This window comes from Chenopodium album, chromosome 1 (assembly GCF_948465745.1).
Source record: "Chenopodium album chromosome 1, dcCheAlbu1.1, whole genome shotgun sequence".
Lineage (NCBI taxonomy): Eukaryota > Viridiplantae > Streptophyta > Magnoliopsida > Caryophyllales > Amaranthaceae > Chenopodium > Chenopodium album.
In genome coordinates this window covers 49,433,488-49,453,008 of record NC_137834.1, presented here as the reverse complement: position 1 = coordinate 49,453,008, position 19,521 = coordinate 49,433,488, and the positions used below count along the sequence as shown (strand labels likewise).

At 42.5% G+C, this 19,521-nt stretch overlaps 2 non-coding genes across 2 annotated transcripts; one reads left to right on the top strand and one right to left on the bottom strand.

The window, feature by feature from the left end:
• The first annotated feature begins 881 nt into the window (after positions 1 to 881).
• On the top strand, positions 882 to 988 carry LOC145566248 (small nucleolar RNA R71). The gene has a single exon (XR_014095388.1). It is a non-coding gene; the product is annotated as a small nucleolar RNA R71 (small nucleolar RNA).
• A 7,770-nt stretch (positions 989 to 8,758) lies between these two features.
• LOC145565641 (small nucleolar RNA R71) lies at positions 8,759 to 8,865 on the bottom strand. Its single transcript, XR_014095069.1, has one exon. It is a non-coding gene; the product is annotated as a small nucleolar RNA R71 (small nucleolar RNA).
• Between the last annotated feature and the right edge of the window lie 10,656 nt (positions 8,866 to 19,521).

The window sequence follows — 19,521 nt, the reverse complement described above, 5'->3', positions numbered from 1 at the left end:
AGATTAGCATTATTTATTAAAAAAGGTTCATCATCTCTGGGCATAGGGGACCCTTCATAGTTTGAACCACTCCTTAGAGTAATTGCATAGGCTTGATTCGTAGGTCTGGTAGGCTATGCTGGCAGGGCTCCCTATTGACGAGCTTGCAGAGTAGCGGAAATTTGCACAATTTGGTTATCTACAATTTTATTTTGTGCTAGGATCGAATCAATTTGGGCATCTCTACTCTCCATGTGCTTCTGCATATTAGCCAGCATCGCTCTAATTTCTACCAAAGCAAGGTCGGAAGATGAGGAGGGTTGTTGTGGTTGGTTCTTCTGGCCACCATTGGGGTGGTAATATTTTTGTTGTTGTTGTTGTGGTGCCTGTGATTCTTGTTGTGGTGGATTTTAAACATTGGTGCTATGGTAGGAAAGGTATGGATGATTCCGGCACCCAGGATTGTAGGTGTTGGAGTATGGGTTATTCTGCCTATAAGCTTGAAAGGCATTGACTTGCTCCACGGAACTCCTGCAATCTTGCTCCCAATGACCTAAAATTCCACAATTTTCACAGAAAGCCTCATTAGCATTATTATTATTATTATTATTATTAATTGCAGAAACATTAGCTACATTTGCAGTACTAAGATTATCTAATTTCTGACAGATAGATGTTAATTGAGCTTGTAAAAAGGATACAGAGTCAACACTATGTTCCCTTTATTAGCAAAGCCTCTAGGGTTCCCATATTGGGAATTATGTATTGCCATATCTTCGATAACTTGACCTGCATCATCAACATTAAGATTCATAAACCTCCCACTAGCTGTAGAATCCAATATTATTCTAGATGAATTTCCAATCCCATTGTAAAAGGCTTGGATCAACTGCCATTGTGCCAAATTATGGTGGGGGCATTCTCTTTGTAGATCGTTGAACCTCTCCCAAGCCTCATATAAAGTTTCATCGGCTTCTTGGGCAAAGTTCTGAATTGCACTCTGTAGTACAACTGTTCTCTCTGCAGGATAATGTTTGTTGTAAAAATTCAAAACAAGAGTTTCCCAGTCAGCTATACCAAGTGCAGTTCTATTTAAACCATTAAACCATAATTTGGCTTTTCCACTTAAAGAGAAAGGAAAGAGAATCTCCCTGATTTGGTCTTGTGTGACCCTAGCTTGCCTGATGGTATTACAGTACTGACATTAGTCTGAAATATGAAGATTTGGGTCTTCACCCTTAGCTCCACTAAATTACTTCCTTTCTATCATCGTTATAAATTGTGGTTTAATCTCAAACTGTACCCCATCAAGAGCTGAAGTGGGAGTAAGGTGTGGAAAATCTGTAAGCCTTGGTTGTGAATAATCACTAAGCTTCTTTGGAGCCGTCATCTCTGATTATGGATCTGAAGATACCTCTGAATCGCTAGAATCAGTTGGAGGGTCTAGGTGATTATTATTATTATCACCAGAACCCTCCAGAATTTGCTTGTGAAAATTCTTATGTCTATGGAAGGATCGTTCGATCTCAGAATCGAATGGGATGTAACCTGATCTGGAACACCTGGGCATAAACAAAGAACTAAAAGCAAATATAAAACTTGCCTCAAAGAACTAACGTTCTCTAAGACAAAAAGAAATAACCTAGACTACAAAAATAATCAGAAATAAAAATAAAACCGTTTCCCCGGCAACGGCGCCAAATTTTGACAGGCTAAAGTCGTATCACCTAATCAAAAGCAATTCCTAAATCCTCTAACTAATGCAGATAGGGAAGTAGGCTCGAATCCACAGGGAAACAAGTCTTTTTATTCCTAATTAATTAAAGCAATCTAAATTATTAAGTAACAATTTAATAATATTGATATAAAACTAAACTACGAAGATTAAGAGTAAAGAGAAAACAATGAATTAAAGGCCTAGGGCATAGGTTCACCAATAAATAACATTCTAGGGTAAACCATAATAATCAATCATCAATGAATAAATTAATCAAATCATAAAGGGCTTTCGCTACATATTACAATCACACAATTAATTTACCGGTATTAAATCTCATCTCTCAAATCTCGACTTAACTATTTATAAATTAACCTGCCTATTGAAACTAGACCTAAACATCAATTCTCATCTCTCGAATCAATATTGTCAAACTCATGCATAAAAGATCAGGCCTAATCTAGTCACAGAGCATTAAATCAATTAATAGGAAATTAATCTAGAATTGATAATTAACAACAATAAATTGGATCCCCACAAACCCTAGAAAAGAAACTACACACACATAATTAAATCTAAACTAATCAAAGCAATAAAATAAGACATGATGAAAGAATTAAAGTAAATAACTGAGATTAAAGTAAAAGAAATCGTTACCAAAGTAATATGGAATTAAGAGTAGAGTTAAGAACAAAGTACATGAGAGAGAGAAACTAATCTAAAATCTAAGTAGAGAGAGAAAATATAAGAGAAGAATTAAGAAAGAGTAAAAGAAGATCCTAAACTTGCTTAACGGAGAAGTATTTATATTATTCAAGAATCCTAAACTAAAACAAACTTAAACGACGATTAAACCGCCTAATAATAACACGCGCCCGATCGGGCGCGCCTTTTCTAATCAGGTATGTTTCTCGCGCCCGACCGGGTGCGAGTTCGGGCGTCGACTTTACTTCCCCTGCCCGGCCGGGCGCGCCTTCGGGCGGGAACTTCTTTGGACGGGCGACACTCTTGGGCCACTCTTTGGACTTCGATTGGGCTCCAATTCTTCGGGCCAATCCGGATTTCCTCTTCGGATCTTGAATACTCGGTCCAAATTCTCCGGTATCACATATACCGAGCCCTTAATCACCGGTTCGATGGCTCTAACCGGTCCTGGGCTATAGAAACTGGTCGTGCTTCTCCAATGCTCGTAGTTGCTCCATAATATCTCGGGAAAATGCTCCAAAAGTGCAAATCCCTACAAAAGTCAACCAAATCTATGAAAACACTATAAAACACCAATTAGTAATAAAAGTGGCTCTAAAGAGCCAAAAACACTAATAATTATGACCAAGGGACGGGGGTAAAATACTATTTAAAATAGACATATCACATGCTCCTTTGGTTCCTCATCTCCCTCCTGATCATCCTTCTCATCCCCAGACGACGAGCCTCCAGACGAGCTGGACTCCTCAGAGGCATTTTTGGCAGCCGCCTCCTTCTCGGCCGCCTCCTAAGCCTCCCTGAGGAGGCGGGCATTGAACTCATCATTTGCCTTATCAATTGAACCTTCCAGGTTTGATAATCGGTGCCCAGGCCGCACGCATGATGACCTCGTTGTCATCCATCATTTGTTTAACCAGGGCTTGTTTCTCCTCCTCCATCCAGGGCCTATACTTGGTCCGGAGTTGGGTCTCCTGGTTGCTCAGCTGCCCTCGGAGTCTTTTGAACGTCTCCCCAAGGCTAGCCGCCTTGGACTCCGCCTCCTTGAGAGTGTCCAGCTTCTCTTCAATGCCCTTGACCTGGTCCTAGAGCTCCCTCACTCGCTGCTTGGTCGCGTCCAAGTTCTGCTGAACTTGCAGGTTGGCAGACGCCTTGGAATACAACATATCAAGTGTCAGAATCTCATTTCGAGCAATCTCAAACTGAGCTTTATCCAGAGTAGAGGCGGCTCGAGCATTCGCTGCCTTTACCTCCCCGGTCTTCTCATTGAGGGGCTCTTTGAGACCGCTCACGCGCAGCATAGCCTGCAGGCATCCAAATAAAAGAAGCTCATTAGAAACCATTCGACAAAAATATGTATATTAACCAAGTTAAAAGAATTTTTACTTCGCAAAGAAGCGCCAGAATGCCATCCAGGTCCAAGGTGCCGACCCCTCTGACGGCAGCCTTGTCCTCAAGATCAAGTGTCCTGAGCATCCGTCTGGCCATCTGGAGGACAGTTGGCCTCACTGGGGCATCTATCAATACAAATATAACTAAGTCAAAATTTTGAGCAAAGTGACATTTCATGAAGCGCATGGTCGAATGGTCGGATGACTTACCTCCTTTTCCCCCTGCGGCTTCGCTGCCGCCAGCAGTGGTGAGTGGCTATTTGCCACTCTTCGACACTCATTGTTGAGTGTCCGGCTTTGTAGGAGTCTGAGTAGGGGAGGAGGCGCCCGTTCCCTTCTTGGCAGGCTTGGTGGCGACGTGTTTGCTTCAGCTCTGGGAAACGTCGCCAGTCGACTGCTTGCGCAGCTTGGGATCCGGCTGAGAAGAGGGGGCAGGCTTTGACGAGCCACTCTGAAAATAATTCTAAGTATGATTAACAGAATATGCTAAGCATTTCATTAAGATAAACTTTGCAAGCTCGTTACCTTAGGAGTGCCGCCTGGTGGCTGCTCATCCGCTTGCTTCAGGTTAGAGCGGTAGAAGGCGGCTGAGAGGGCTGGTTTTTTGTGAGCAGGGAGCTTGTCCATTGCCTTGTCTGCAACAAACAACCAAGAGTTAGCAAAGAAAAGAATAAACAAAAGCAAGCAAAGGTAATAAAATCATGCGGCCAGCTACCTCTCGGCATCTCAGTACTAAGGCCGCAAGCGGCCAAGTACGTCCCGTCCGAGAGCCACTCGAATCGGGGAATATAGCTTTGGGGGGTGATTTCCTTAACCCCCGTCTCGGCATTCATCCGGACGGCCACAGTAAAGTGGCCTCGGTCAAAGATCTCCTCTTGTGCCCACTTGGGAACAGGCGGAAGGGCCTTCTTCCCAGCCAAGAGGCGTGGATACTAGATCTAGCGGTTGTACTGCTTGTTTCTTTGGGCGTCTGGGGAAGAGACTATGTAAAATTTGGTCCTCCAGTCCTTCCACTTGTTCTCTTTCCCCAACATCATCATATACTGGGTGTGGCTGGTCAAAGTAAACCTGCCGATCCCGTTTGGATTAGGCGTCCTGCTCAAATAATGCATGTAAGCAAACGCCTTGAAGTTGGGATCCACCTCTAGCATCTCGCAGGCGGCAACGTAGCCCAAAATGTTTACCTAAGAGTTGGGGGCTAGTTGCCAGATACCCAGCTAGTATTCGTCCAAGATCCTCTCCACATCCGGAAGGAGAGGAAAGCGAAGTCCTGCCTGGATGGCTCCCTCATAGCAGCCGAAGCACTAGTCACCATACACGGCCATTTCAGGCCAGGTGACTGTGTCAATAGCATCCGGCACGGACAGAAGAAAACCATGCCCCATGACATGGTCAGAAAGAAAGCTGGGAAGATCATCCTTCATGATCTTCCGCCTGCCTTCTAGGACGTGCAGATAATAAGGCGCACGTTCATGCCGCTTGGAAGCAGACGACTCCTCCCAACCTTCTCCCTTCTCAATGGAAAGGGACTCTCTGGCAGCTTTAAGGTTTGACTGCGCCTCCTCCGAGTCAAGAGGGACGCAGTTAGAAGATGATGATGCAGAGTCATCGTCAGAGCTCTCTTTGAAGCTGGGGGCTTGCCGGCTGGTACCATTAGTGTCCTCCCCCAGCTCATCATCTGGCATCGATCCACTCGGCCCGGGGTTTTCAAATTCCTCGTCGCACTCCTCCAAAACTGAGTCATTTGGAGTGCTGACGGTGCTAGGCGGGTCTCTACTTATTTCAGAGACAGACACCCTAATGGAGCCGTCAGAAATGACAATCTCGTTGTCCGAATGGTACCAGGAACCATCCGTCCTATATCTCCTTGTCGTTTGCTTTGTTCTGGCCATCGTGTCCTGCAGAGGCACAGACACTATCGGATTTGGAGATGTACTTAAAGGAAAGTTCTTGAACGAGCATTCGACACTCCTAGTTCTAGATTCAGCCGTCCCCGGTGACCGGCTGATTGCTAATCTAGGCCGTGCCGGGTGCGTTTGGGAAACCATTTTTTATAAAGAAAAAATGCAAAGAAATAAGTAAAAAAATGATCAAGCGGTTACCTTAGAAGAAGGTAACGAGAGTCGTCGGTCTTGGGCTTCTGTTGAGCAGGCGAACTAAGGGGGCCGGCTGTCGGATGCTCTGGAAAGTCAAAGTCTTTGAAAGTCAGAAGATTCAAGATTCTCTTAAAGATTCACGCAAGTGTGAATCTAAGGAGAAGTAAACCTCCTATTTATATAGGGGGTGAAAACCTGAAGTTAAAACCCTAGATTCCCTAACAGTAAAAAGTAATAATTCGGCCAATCAGAGGCCGACACCTGTCACAGGCGTCATGTGCCAAGCACGTGACCCCTGTGAGGGGCAAATGTTTTGGGTATTTTATACCCGGCCAAGTGGCCCAATCGGAGTCTGACATGTGTCATTGGAAGGGACGCCACCTTGGACCTTCTAGATGGTGACACGTGTCAGGAAGATACCACCGTTGATTTGGGGTATTTGATGATCCAAAGTGGACCAATAAGAGAGTAACACGTGTTGCCCTAAGAGACACCCAAATGACCTCTTGGGATGAGTGACACGCGTCACTCAGATATTGCTTCTAAAATGGCAGCCTTCAAAGGCCCAAACTTTGAGGCGCCGTTTTGCGGTGTGCCCTAATCCCTAGGTCATCAAACCCTAGGGAGGGCACACTTCCCCAACAAACCCTATAAATAGGGACAATTCCCTCATTTATGGGGGGCACGTCACATCAATATTTATTACATAGCTGTCGTTCTCAAGAAACAGACAACACAACACCCGAGCTTGGAATCCGAGCAGATACCTTAATTTTCGCACGTTTTACTCCGAACACAATACTAACTTAATCTTCGGAGGCGGACCACCGACCATCTGGCGGTCCGTTTGTTTTGCAGGTACATGCGACCTTGTGAATCCAGTCTTGAGCTGTAACTCTCCCAAGGGACACAAAAAACCCCGAAACACATTTCATCACTTCATGTGCTTTGTACATTAAGTTTTTTTTTTTTTTTCTTTTTTGGTCAGAAATGTTGTTGTGTATCAGAATTTTTTCTAATTCTAAAAGGTATAGTTAAAAAAATTAAATAGTGATAAATAAAGAACCAAATTAATTGAAGCATAAAAAAAAGGAACCAAATCAATTGTTAAATCATTCAGAAACTCAAATTGTTAAAATCCATTGATAGGAGACCAACAACTTCCTATTATCTTTTGTTTGTGTGTTTGAAAATTGAGTTTAAAATTTTTCTTAAACATTTAAACCCAACTTCAAATAAAAATCTGAAATTCTCTTGTAAATAAATAAATGATATATGAAGTTCTTTTTGTTTTTTTTTGTAAGAAAAAACAATGGAGTACTGAAATTCTAGTTTTATCTGAAAAATAATCGTAAAAACTGAAGTTCAATATGTAAAAAAAAATTAAAAATAAATGGTTAAACAAGAATGATGGTTAATATGAAACTACGTAGAAAAAAAAGAAATACTCCAGAAGATTTAACAAATTTTTTTGGGATTGCAGCATTTATGGCATTGATGGGGCCCGTGGGTAATTAAATAATCTTGTAATTAGAAATCAGTCAAAAGTCTCGAAACGGTAAGTGCATGAGAAAGGGAACTAGAGAATTGATTTTTTTTTATTTTTTTTATTTATTTATTTTTTTTTTTTTATTGGGCTCCGAATAATTTTAGGCCCTCAGAAATTAAGGGCCCTGTGCTAAGGGTTGATGAGTCTATTTTATATGTATTTTTATTCCCGTCCTACGGTCATATTTGTGCTTATTTGAGCTTTGCGGAGCTATTTTTATTACTAATATATGTTTTCTAGTGTTTTTGTAGAATTGGTATTATTTTGTAGGAATTTGCAGAATTATGTCAATTCCCGATCTTATTGAGCCGCTACAAAGATATTAAAGTCGGATCGTATTTTATGACGGTATATTTAAAGCCCAAGATTCGAGAGATGCGATTTAATACCGATAGATTAATTCTGTGATTATAATACGTAGTGAAAGCCCTTTATAATTTGGTTAATTTATGCATTGATAATTGATTGTTATGTTTTATCCCGAAGTATTAATTATTGGTGAACCTATGATCCTAGGTCTTTTATTATTGTTTATCCCTTAGTTTGATTATTATTGTCATAGTATAATTCTTACAATTCTTCCTTGTTTCTTGATAATTTAGATTATAATAAATTATTAGGAATAAAAGAACATTGTTTCCCTATGGTTAGACCCTTCTTTCCTATCTACATAGTAAGTGGATTTAGGTATTATTTTTTATTAGGTGATTACGACTTTAGCCTGTCAAAATTTGACGCCGTTGCCGGGGAAACGGTTTTATTTTTATTTCTGATTAATTTTTTAGTCTAGATTATTATTATTATTATTATTATTATTATTATTATTATTTAATATTTTTTTAATTTTTTTTCTCGTCTCATAGAATGTAAGTTCTTTGGGAAAAATTCTCATATTTATTTGTTTAGTACAGATCAAGAATCAGAGATGACTGCACCACGACCACCTCATCCTGTTCGTAAGCTTAGCGATTATTTGCAACCATCCCTGAAAGATTTTCCACATCTTGCTCCCACACCTAATCTCGATGGAGTGCAATTTGAGATCAAGCCCCAGTTTATCACGATAATCGAAAGAAAGCAATTCAGTGGAGCTAAGGGTGAAGACCCTAATCTTCACATTGCAGATTTCTGTCAGTATTGCAATACTATTAGGCAAGCTGGGGTCACACAAGACCAAATCAGGGTGTTTCTTTTTCCCTTTTCTTTATGTGGTAAAGCTAAATTGTGGTATAATGGATTAAATAGAACTGCACTTGGTATTACTGAGTGGGAAACTCTTGCTTTGAATTTCTATAATAAATATTACCCTGCAGAGAGGACAGCTTTGTTAAGGAGTGCAATCCAAAATTTTGCCTGAGAAGCTGATGAAAGTTTATATGAAGCTTGGGAAAAATTTAAAGATTTACAGAGAGAATGTCCCCATCATAAACTAGCACAGTGGTAGATAATCCAAGCGTTCTACAACGGGCTTGGATAATTCAAGAATGATTTTGGACTTTGCAGCTAACGGAAGATTTATGAATTTGGATGAGAATATAGCGAGCAATGTTTTCGAAGAGATGGCTATTCATAATTCCCAATATGGGAATCCTAGAGGGTTTGCAAACAAGGGAAAACACCAAGTCGATTCTATATCCTTTTTGCAGACACAATTGACTTTTATTAGCCAAAAACTAGACAGTATTAATAATTCTAATTCATCTTCTGTTGCTAGTGTTTCTGCTATTGGTACTAACTCTACAATATTTTGTGAAAATTGTGGTCTTGTAGGTCATTGGGCACATGACTGTAGGAGTTCAATTGAGAAGATTAATGTTTTTCAAACCTATAAGCAAATTAGTCCATACTCTAACACCTACAATACAGGGTTGAAAAATAACCAAAATATGTCGTATAATAGTACGAATGTGCTTAACCCTCCACCACAGGTACAACAACCACAACAGAGGTACTACCAACCTCCACATCAGAGACCACAACAGGTTGTTACTCCTCCATTTGATTCTGGCATATCATAAATCAAAACGATGTTAGCTAATATGTAGAAGCAGATGCAGAGTAGAGATGCACAAATTGACTCATTAATAGCACATAATAAAATAATCGAAAATTTCACCATATACCACTGAGTTTAAGCTTAATTCACCGTATACCACCAAAAACTTTCTAATACACCAAATACCACTCAATTAATGTACATTAACATGAAATGTCTTTTTGGCTAACTACCGTTAGTGAGCCGTTTAGGGTAATTTATATTTCACCATGTACCATTTTATGTAAAAGTTTTTTCACCATATACCATGTTTTACAAGTTATTTCACCATTTACCCATTTTTTTAAAACGGTAATATTTTTAAAAAAACTAGCCGTTGAACACTAATAACGGCTAATTTGTTTGTTATATAAATGGAGTGTTTGAGGGATTCACGTAGTACTTCACACTATCAAAAACATTTCTAAAAGATGTCCACACACTCGAGATCATCATCTCCCTCTTTCGATTTTTCGTATGTAAAAGTGCTCTTTTACCAAAATATAGCTAAGAATTCTAATGCATATTACTTTTAGCAATGATACTTTGTTTACAATAATCATTTTAACGCTACAAATACAATAACAAAAAACATAAGTACTCCTATTTTAATTGCTATGTCTACTATCTTTTGTTGTCTTGCTACTCTTCTCTTAAGGTCCTTCAATTCTTGCTTCAACAAGCTCTCACCTCCATACAATTGCGTGTCTATCCCTCCCCTTTTTTGATTATCGTAACCCGATACGAAATTTTGCTCCACATAACCCTTGCACCATCTGAATATCTCTCATACATCACACTTATAGTACATACGAAAAATCGAAAGAGGAAGATGATGATCTCAAGTGTGTGGACATCTTTTAGAAATGCTTTTGGAAGTGTGAAGTACTACGTGAATCCCTCAAACACTTCATTTATATAACAAACAAACTAGCCGTTATTAGTGTTCAACGACTAGTTTTTTTTGAAAATATTACCGTTTCCAAAAAATGGGTAAATGGTGAAATAACTTTTAAAACATGGTATATGGTGAAAAAAACTTTTACATAAAATGGTACATGGTGAAATGGTAAATTACCCCAAACGGCTCACTAACGGCAGTTAGCCAAAAAGGCATTTCATGTTAATGTACATTAATTGAGTGGTATTTGGTGTATTAGATAGTTTTTGGTGGTATGCGGTGAATTAAGCTTAAACTCAGTGGTATATGGTGAAATTTCCGTAAAATAATAGATACTCAGATTGCGCAACTTTCCTCTACTCTGCAAACTCGCCAGCACGGAGCCCTACCATCACTGCAAGTACAAACAACAGAATACGCAAATGCAATTACTCCGAGGAGTGGTTCACACTATGATGGGCCTCATATGCCCAAAGATGATGAACCTGCTACAACAAAAATTGCTAATCTTGACTCTGTTAAACCAAACAATGTTGTTACTAGCCTTGCAGGGCTACAGGGTAAAACTCACTTTTCTGATAATTCTTTGCCGGGTAAACCCCATAATAAGAATGGAGATGTGCAGGGTCTTGCTATCAAAATTCCATTCCCTAATAGACATTTAAAGTGTAAGTTGGATAACCAATTTGGTAAGTTTCTGGAGGTTGTAAAGAATTTACAAGTAACAGTTCCTTTCACAGATTTAATTACTCAAGTTCCTGCATATTCTAAATTTATGAAAGAAATTTTGACTAGAAAAAGATCTATTAGTGAGGTAGAGACGGTTACTTTTATTGCAGAATGTAGTGATATATTACAGAATAAATCTCCACCTAAACTAAAAGATCCGGGTAGTTTTTCTATTCCATGTCATATTGGTAATCTGATGATTGAAAAAGCTTTATGTGATTTGGGTGCTAGTGTAAGTGTTATGCCATTATATATGAGCTCTAAATTAACTATGGGTAAATTAAAAGCTACCAATATTACTCTGCAAATGGATGATTGTTCTGTTAAATACCCTTTAGGTGTTTTAGAGGATGTTCCTGTTAGAGTAGGTAAATTTTATATACCTGCTGATTTTATTGTTCTTGATATGGAGGAAGATTTGCAAATTCCGATTATTTTGGGTAGACCGCTCCTTCATACTGCAGGGGCAATAATAGATGTCAAAAGTGGTAAACTTACATTATGTGTAGGGGATGATAATATCACTTTTAATTTAAATAATATCCCTAAAAGCCCCATGTTAGAGGAAAAGTGTTTTAGTATTGGTGTGGTTGATGTAAATAATTTTTCTAATAAGCCCCAAGCTCCCGTAAGAGATTCCTTGGAGGCGATATCCTGTGTTGCATCTTCTGCAGGAAAAACTAGTACTTGGAAAGATGAAGTGGATGCTATAGAAAGAGCTCTAAATTGTGTAGGGCTCGGGTTTGAAGATGAACAAGTGGAGATTGAGAAACAAGTTGTAGAGTTTGAGCCCGTAGTGAAAGTTCCACCCGATCGAGTTATATTTGCTCAATCAAGGGAAAAAACGAAGAAAATCGAGTGTAGGAAGAACTTTCGTGCATCAAGTGGTGAAAAACCACCTGACCGTACCTTGGAGTCGGGCTCGATTGGGCCACGCTCGCCCGGTCGGGCGCGAGAGCGCATCAGCAAAACTGGCCAACTTCAAAACGCTATACCTTTTGCGTTTCTTAACGAAATTTTGCGTGTGACCTATCATTGGAAAGCTCTTTAAGTATACTTTCCAATGCAATTAGAATCACTGCATTATCATTTATTTAAAAAACGTTAGAGCAAATCTTACTAACACTTTGTTTCTTTTTTGTCCAAAATTGTACCAAGTTGATGCATTGCAATGTTTGGGATGGTGGTGGATACGAGTTTAATGATGAGGGGTAGTGACTTGGATTACTTGTTTCCCTCTAAGCCAATGAGGATATTGTCTGATTTAGTTTGGGGGGAATTTCTTGTATATATAGGTATTCTTTCTTTCCCTTTTCTTTTTATTTTCGTTGGTGTGTTTGACTTAGTTCCTTTGATTTCTTAATTTAGTTTTTAATGCTTTCTTAGGTTAGATTTATTGCTTTAAAAATTGAAAAATAAAAAAAAAATTGAAAAATAAAAAAATAAAAAATACGTTCCAATGAATATTAAATCATGCATCCTTGTGCCCCTTGATGAAAAATTTTGCAAAATTATTTTGATTCTTGGTTATTGATGATAAATATTGTGGATTAGTTGATCATGATTTGATGTTTGATTGCCTTGAAACCTTAATATGTGTCAATTTTGTCCAACTACATGTGAATATAGTGCTTGACTAGTTGATTTGGTAAGGGATGTGTGTTAGTTCCTGGTGTTTTGGGTGTTTTAGTCCCTCGGGAGAGTTACAACACGAAGACTGATCCGGCGTGAGCTGTACCTGCAAAAACAAACGGAGACTCCGGGTGGTTGGAGCTCCGCCTCCGACGGTCAAGTTAGTAACTTGAAAAGGAATAAAGAGAACGGAAATTTAGGTGGGTATCTGCTCGGATTCCAAGCTTAGGTCTTTCTTTGATGTGAGAGAATGCAGGTGTAATAAATGGTAAAACGTGCCCTCAAAAAGAGGGACATCTCCCTATTTATAGGGTCTTTGGGATTTGTGCCTCTGATTAGGTCACTGAACCCTAATCATTGGTGGGTTGCGCCGCTTTGCGGCTTTCTCGGGATTTGGGCCTGAAGGCCACCTTTTTCCCTTAATTTCTGGAGTGACACGTGTCAGGCATAGATTGGTCCACTTTGGACCAACCTGAAGCTGACACGTGTCGTCCTCTGGTTGGACCACGTGGCGGGGTAAAATTACCCTAAACATTTGCCCCTCACAGATGTGACGTGGCACGCCACGTGGCATTTATGACATGTGTCACGCTCCGATTGGTGGTAATTTTACCATAAAGTAGTAACCGTTCACCTTCCGAGTAAATTACGGAAATGCCCCCGTATTTACCCTCTATATATAGCCGTTTACCCTCATAATTTTGTACGTTTACAAAAATTTTCTAGAGAGAAAACTTTGAGAGAGCAGAAGTCATCCGTTTGAGTCAGGCGCAAGCAAGGAAGCTCGTATTCCATCAACCCAGCCGGACCCGTCCGTTTTCAGATATCATATCCAAAGGTACCGTCTCTGCCTCTCTCAGCTCTTTTTCTTGTTTCACCGCTTGTACATATTTCTTGCAATAAATGGATGCATCACCAACACACACGGCACAACCTAGGTTAGAGTACAGCCGGTCACCTGGGACGGATGAGTCTAGTACTGGGAGTGTCGTCTTGGGGTGTTGGGACCACCCTTTGCCTTGGATTCCGACCATTTATGTGTCTGTGCAGGACACAATGGCTCGGACTATGCAGACGGCCACCGATCCAAACTATAGAAGCGAAGGCTCAGGCGACCAAACGCCTGAGGGAGAAACGTCTGGTCAGGGAGACCAGACGGCTCTGGAGAGATCCCCTCCGCGTGCCCCTTCAACTCCCGCAGATTCCTTTCTGGAAGAGTGCGACTAAGGCGGCGATGAGGCCGCCTCAGCCCCTTTGACCTAGAATGAGGAGGAGACGAAGAGCGACAGCTCCGCCTCTACCTCTGAGAGCAGCGACGATTTACCCCCGCTTGAGGATAGCGAGGAGGAGGAGAGGAAGAAGTGGAAAGAGAAGGACGACCCCTTCAACATCCACGTCTCTGCCAAAGACCGGCTCCAAATGGAGGATAACTTAAAAAACTTTACGCAAATGCACCCGTTAGGAGACGGGTATAGAATAAGAGTGCCACCTGAGAATGGCATCATCGCCTGGGAGGATGATCAAGAGAACGCCAACAGCTACTTTGAATGTTATGAGGCGGCGTTTAAGGCTGGTCTTCGCTTTCCCCTTCACCAGGCGGTGAAGGCAATATTGAGAGGCTACGGCCTCAGAGTCTGGCAACTTACCCCCAACTCTTGGACAAATATTTTTGGGTACGTTGCCGCCTGCGAATTTCAGGGGATCAACCCCGGCTGGGAGGCTTTTGCTAGCATGCACTATCTCAGCCGAAGCCCAGGCGGCTGGAGGGCGTGGTACACTCTAACCACGTATCCTCAATACATGATGACCTTGGACAAGGTCTCCAAATTTGACGCCTGGAAGCACAGGTTCTACCTGATGTCGGCTCCCAGCAGGCGGGAGAATTATGAATTCCGCTAATATAATAAGAAGCCCGACCTGATGGGCCGGAAGTGCGCTCTTCCCCGGATCCCTGAGGAGGATTTTGACAAGATAATTGAGGCAGACTTTTTCGGCCTCACAGAAGCGACCTTGTCAACCGGGGAAACAATAAAAGTTCCCAAGAACTGGATCCCCAAAAGCGCCTGGTTTTGGGATGAGTGCTTCCTAGCCGCCTGCGGGCTAGGGCACATGTTTACCAAACGTATGCGCCTGAGTTTATATCCGCCTGTAGTGCTTTTGTACCAGAATTGATTTATGATACTAATCAATTTCTTTTTTGCAGAAGAAGCTTTAGACATGTTGCCAACGAAGAAGACTCCCCAGCGATCCTCTACACTCATCCGCAAGCAGCTTGCGGAAAAAGCCGCGGCTGAGGTCAAGGCCAAGGTAATAAACGCCTGACCCTTTCTTAAATTGGTTTTAAAGATTATTTTTCCCGGATGCTAACTTTAAATTGGTTATTTTCGCAGGGGGGAGAGGTTGGAAAGACGTTTGAGAAGCATATCAAACGGGCTAGGGAGGAGACCCCCTCCATTCTCAACAAAACAAAAAAATCCACCTCCGCCTCAACTCCTGGCGCCTCTGCCGGGAATCAACAGATGCGGATAGCGGGGCGAAACGAGAGGATAGGCGGCAGCCTGTGCCTTGATCTCGTCAACCCCTTATCAGCAGCCGGGGGGTTCACCACGCCTGCAAGCGGTTCCCGCTTGGCCGGCTCTGAAGGTAAGAACCCTTTTGAATCCCCGCTTGAGCTGGGGTGGCCTTTGCGGGTGAAATCCCACTCTCAACAGATGTCATCTTTAGACGGTCGGCAACAAATAGGTGCTGCCTTAGTTTTGCACTCATCACGTATTGATTGTGGTGCAGATCAATCTCCCTGCTGGCCAGACGTTAGAAGCATGCCAAGGCCATGCTTGACGCCGTCCGGAAGAGGGATAAAGACAACATCCCTGGGATAGAGACGTTCAATCTGGAACGCATTCTATCCCTTCTGGCTGAGGTAAGAAACTTGTCAATTTTATTCTTTCCAAGTGTTTTATCCTGCCTGCAATACTCATACCGCTTGCTATTTTGCAGGCTATGCTGCGGGTGGACGGGCTCAAACGTCCTTATTCTCGCAAACAGGAAGAGGTAAAAAGGGCCAAGAAGTCCGCCACAGATGCTGATAATATTTCTTTACACTCGACTATCGTAAATGAACTTGAAACTAAAGCAATCATAATGACACAGGCGTCTAGAATCCAGCAGCTAGAGGCGGATCTGAAGACGGCCAACCTGAAAAAGGCGGATGTTGAGACGACCCAGAAGGCAGAGGAGGCCCAGAAGAAGGCAGAGGAGGCCCAGAAAAAGGCGGATGAGGGCGCCAAGAAGGCTAATGAGGAGCTCAAGAAGGCCCAGGCGGACCTTGGCACAATTCAGGGTGTTTCTGAAGAGAACACCAACCTGAAGACCAAGGTTGAGAGGCTGGAGAAGGAGGCTGCTCAGGCTCAGATAAACTTTGCAGCAACCCTGGAGGCGGAGCAAAACCGTCTAGTTTCTGAGAGTGACGATGATAATGACGCCCGTATGAAGATCGCCTGGGCTGCCTTGTACCCAGAAGCGGATTACAGCATCTGGGCACTGGCTCACAGTTATGCGGAGTACGTGGTGTACTTGAGAGACAGAGGTGAGCCAGAGCCCGATTCCTTTGAAGCCTGGGTCAGCTCTAACAATGAGCCCCCCGCGCCTGAGCAACCTGGTCCCGGTGTAGCACAAGAGATTCCCTCAGACGGTGAGGAAGAGGACCAGGAGGAGCCGCCTGCAGGCCAGAAGTGATCTTTCAGCGGCAGTATGCCAATCTCTCTTTTTTATCTTTTCTTTTATTCAGCGGCAGTATGCCAAAACTTGTTTTTCCGGCCTGTGTGCCGAGTATATTTGTATTTACCGGCTAAGGAGCCGGGTTAATTTAAAATTTCTCCTTTCTCCCGGACGGGTTCCGGTTAACATTTAATCCACTACAACCGTTTGGTTGGGTGGAATTTTAATGAATGCACCGACTGAGTCGGTTTTGATCATTTTGCGTTTGCGTTTGAATTTTAATTTTTGCCTAACTTATCAAAAGCATGCGGCGATTTTTCCCTAACTTATCAAAAATCTGGCCGTTCTTGCCCCTGGACGGCTGTGTGATTGGTTTCAAGTGGAGTTGGTTGCGTTTGTAAGTCAATCAATCACAGTAGTGATTGCCCCAAACCAAGTGCACAGCCGTACATCAACAGGCGCTCCAGTCATTAATCAGCTATTACACAACTCTTTTGCCCCAATTGGGATAGAAGGTGCAACTTTGGAATAAATAACCTAAGTAAGAACTTCAGCCGGTGATCGACTGATGCCCCAGGGCATCCGGTATTCGGTAACTTGATCGTTCTTCACAGATCATTCTGGTCAGACGGCTATGAGTTGACCAATTCGGTCATTCAATTTTTGCCGTCTACATAGGTACGTAGAACCGACAAATAGTCTGTTCTCTGCAACGATTGCACTCGGAGGGGTGTCGCCGGACGCCTTTGTCCATGTTGGGACAGGCGATTTTATAAAATGAGCAACCATCCAGCCATTTTAGCCTTTGGTCTTGTTTAGGACCGGTTGTATAGCCGCTAAGCGTTTTTCTGCTTAGTTTTTAATCGGAGCATTGGCCGATCGTTATTACAACATTGAATTTACACTAAATGTCGAACTTAGTTGTTTAAACAAAAGAGCCTGTCTGGGTATTACCCAGACGGATAGGCAATTATTAAATCATACCAAGTATCAAACTTAATTAAATAATTAAAGGATCCATCTGAGTATTACCCAGGCGGTCAAACAAATGTAACCTTTACTAAGTATCAAACTTAGTAAGGTAAATGAAGAATCCGTCTGAGTATTACCCAGGCGGATAATAAAAAAACAACAAAACAATTTTGCAAACAAAGTCTGAATCTTCATTAATTGACTCACTGTTTACAAAAAACTTACATTCTCAGAAGTAGTACTTTTTCAGATTGTCTACATTCCAAGTTCTAGGCAGGCGCCTGCCGTCTGGAGTTTCTAGGCGGTAGGTGCCGTCCCTTACTTCTTCATAGATCCGGTAGGGGCCTTCCCAATTTGGAGTTATCTTCCCCAGCTCATTGGCCCTACCGGTTGCCTCCATTTTTCGTAACACTAAGTCGTCAACTTTCAAGGGACGCTTGTGTACTTTCTTGTTGTAGGCTCTAGTCATTCTCAGATGGTAAATCTCATGACGCAAGGCGGCATTGCCCCTGCGTTCTGGGAGTGAATCCAATGCCAGGCGCATTGCTTCCCAGTTTGTCTCTTCATCATATAGCATGACTCTGAGAGTCGGCTCGTAATGTTCAATGGGCAAGACGGCTTCAGCACCGTAAACCATGAGAAATGGGGTTTCACCGGTCGCCCCCTTCGCTGTTGTCCGGATGGCCCATAGGACATGGATTAACTCTTCTGCCCATAAGCCACCGACTCTTTCTATTTTCTTCTTAATGCCGTCTGAGATGAGTTTGTTGAAGGCTTCAACTTGGCCGTTTGCTTGGGGCCGGCTAACAGATGCAAAATAGCTTGAGATCCCCTGATCTCCTAACCATGTTTTTAGCTGAGGCGTCTCAAACTGAGGACCATTATCAAACACCATAGACATAGGTACCCCATACCGGGTGATAATGTTTTTCCAGATGAAGGAAATCACGTTTGAGGTTTTGATGTTTTTAACCGCCTCAGCCTCCACCCACTTGGTGAAATAATCCACAGCCAACAAGATGTAGCGCTTTCTGCCTGGAGCAGGCGTGTAAGGACCTAAAATGTCCATGCCCCATTTTGCAAACGGGATAGGGCTGTGGATGGCCGTCAGATCAGTAGCCGGACGGTGAATTGTTCTGCCAAATTTTTGGCACTTGTCACATTTCTTTACCAACTCCTTGGCGTCTGCCTCAAGAGTAGGCCAAAAATAATGTCGTCTGGCTCTGACGGCTAGGGACCTGTCGCCTATGTGGGAGACGCAGAATCCCGAATGCAGGTCTTCGAGAACTTCCTTCCCCTTTTCAGGGGTGACACACTTCAACAGGGGCTTAAGAAACCCCGCCTTGAAGAGTTCTCCATTTTTCAACTCGAAGCTTGCAGCTCGCTTCTTCAGGACGGCTGCCTCCTGTGGCGAATCAAGAAGTGTACCGTCTGAAAGATAGGCCCGGATGCCATCCATCCAGGTAGAGCTTCGGTCTAGAAGTCCAATGGGATTTTCATAGATGCTTCTCTTTTCAAGAACTTCCCAAAAGACTGACCGAGGCGTATCATGGCAGGCGGAAGACGCCACTTTTGAAAATGCATCCACCTGGTTGTTTTCCGACCTAGGCACTTGATTAAGCCGGAATTCCTCAAGTGCCCCGACCTCTTCTTTGACTGCCTGAAGATATTTGAACATAGCCGGATGAGTAGCCTCATAGCTTCCCTCATACTGGCTATCAATCAATTGGGAATCAGAGTAGGCGTCAATTTTCATGGCCCCTGCCGTCTTACACATGCGAATGCCGGCTAGCAGAGATTCATATTCCGCCTCATTGTTAGAGGTCTGAAACTTGAAGCGTAGTGCATACTTAAATATGTCCCCTTCAGGAGACACGTAGATTACGCCTGCACCATAGCCGTTCTTTGTAGAGCTCCCGTCTACGTATACTTTCCAAACCTGATCAAGGTTATCCGGAGCCACCGGACGGGTCATTTCAACAATGAAGTCGGCAAACTCCTGACCTTTCACTGCCTTTCTTGGTTAGTAAGTGATTTCAAGGCTTTGCATTTCAATAGCCCATTTCAACATTCTCCCGGATGACTCCAAGGTAGACATTGG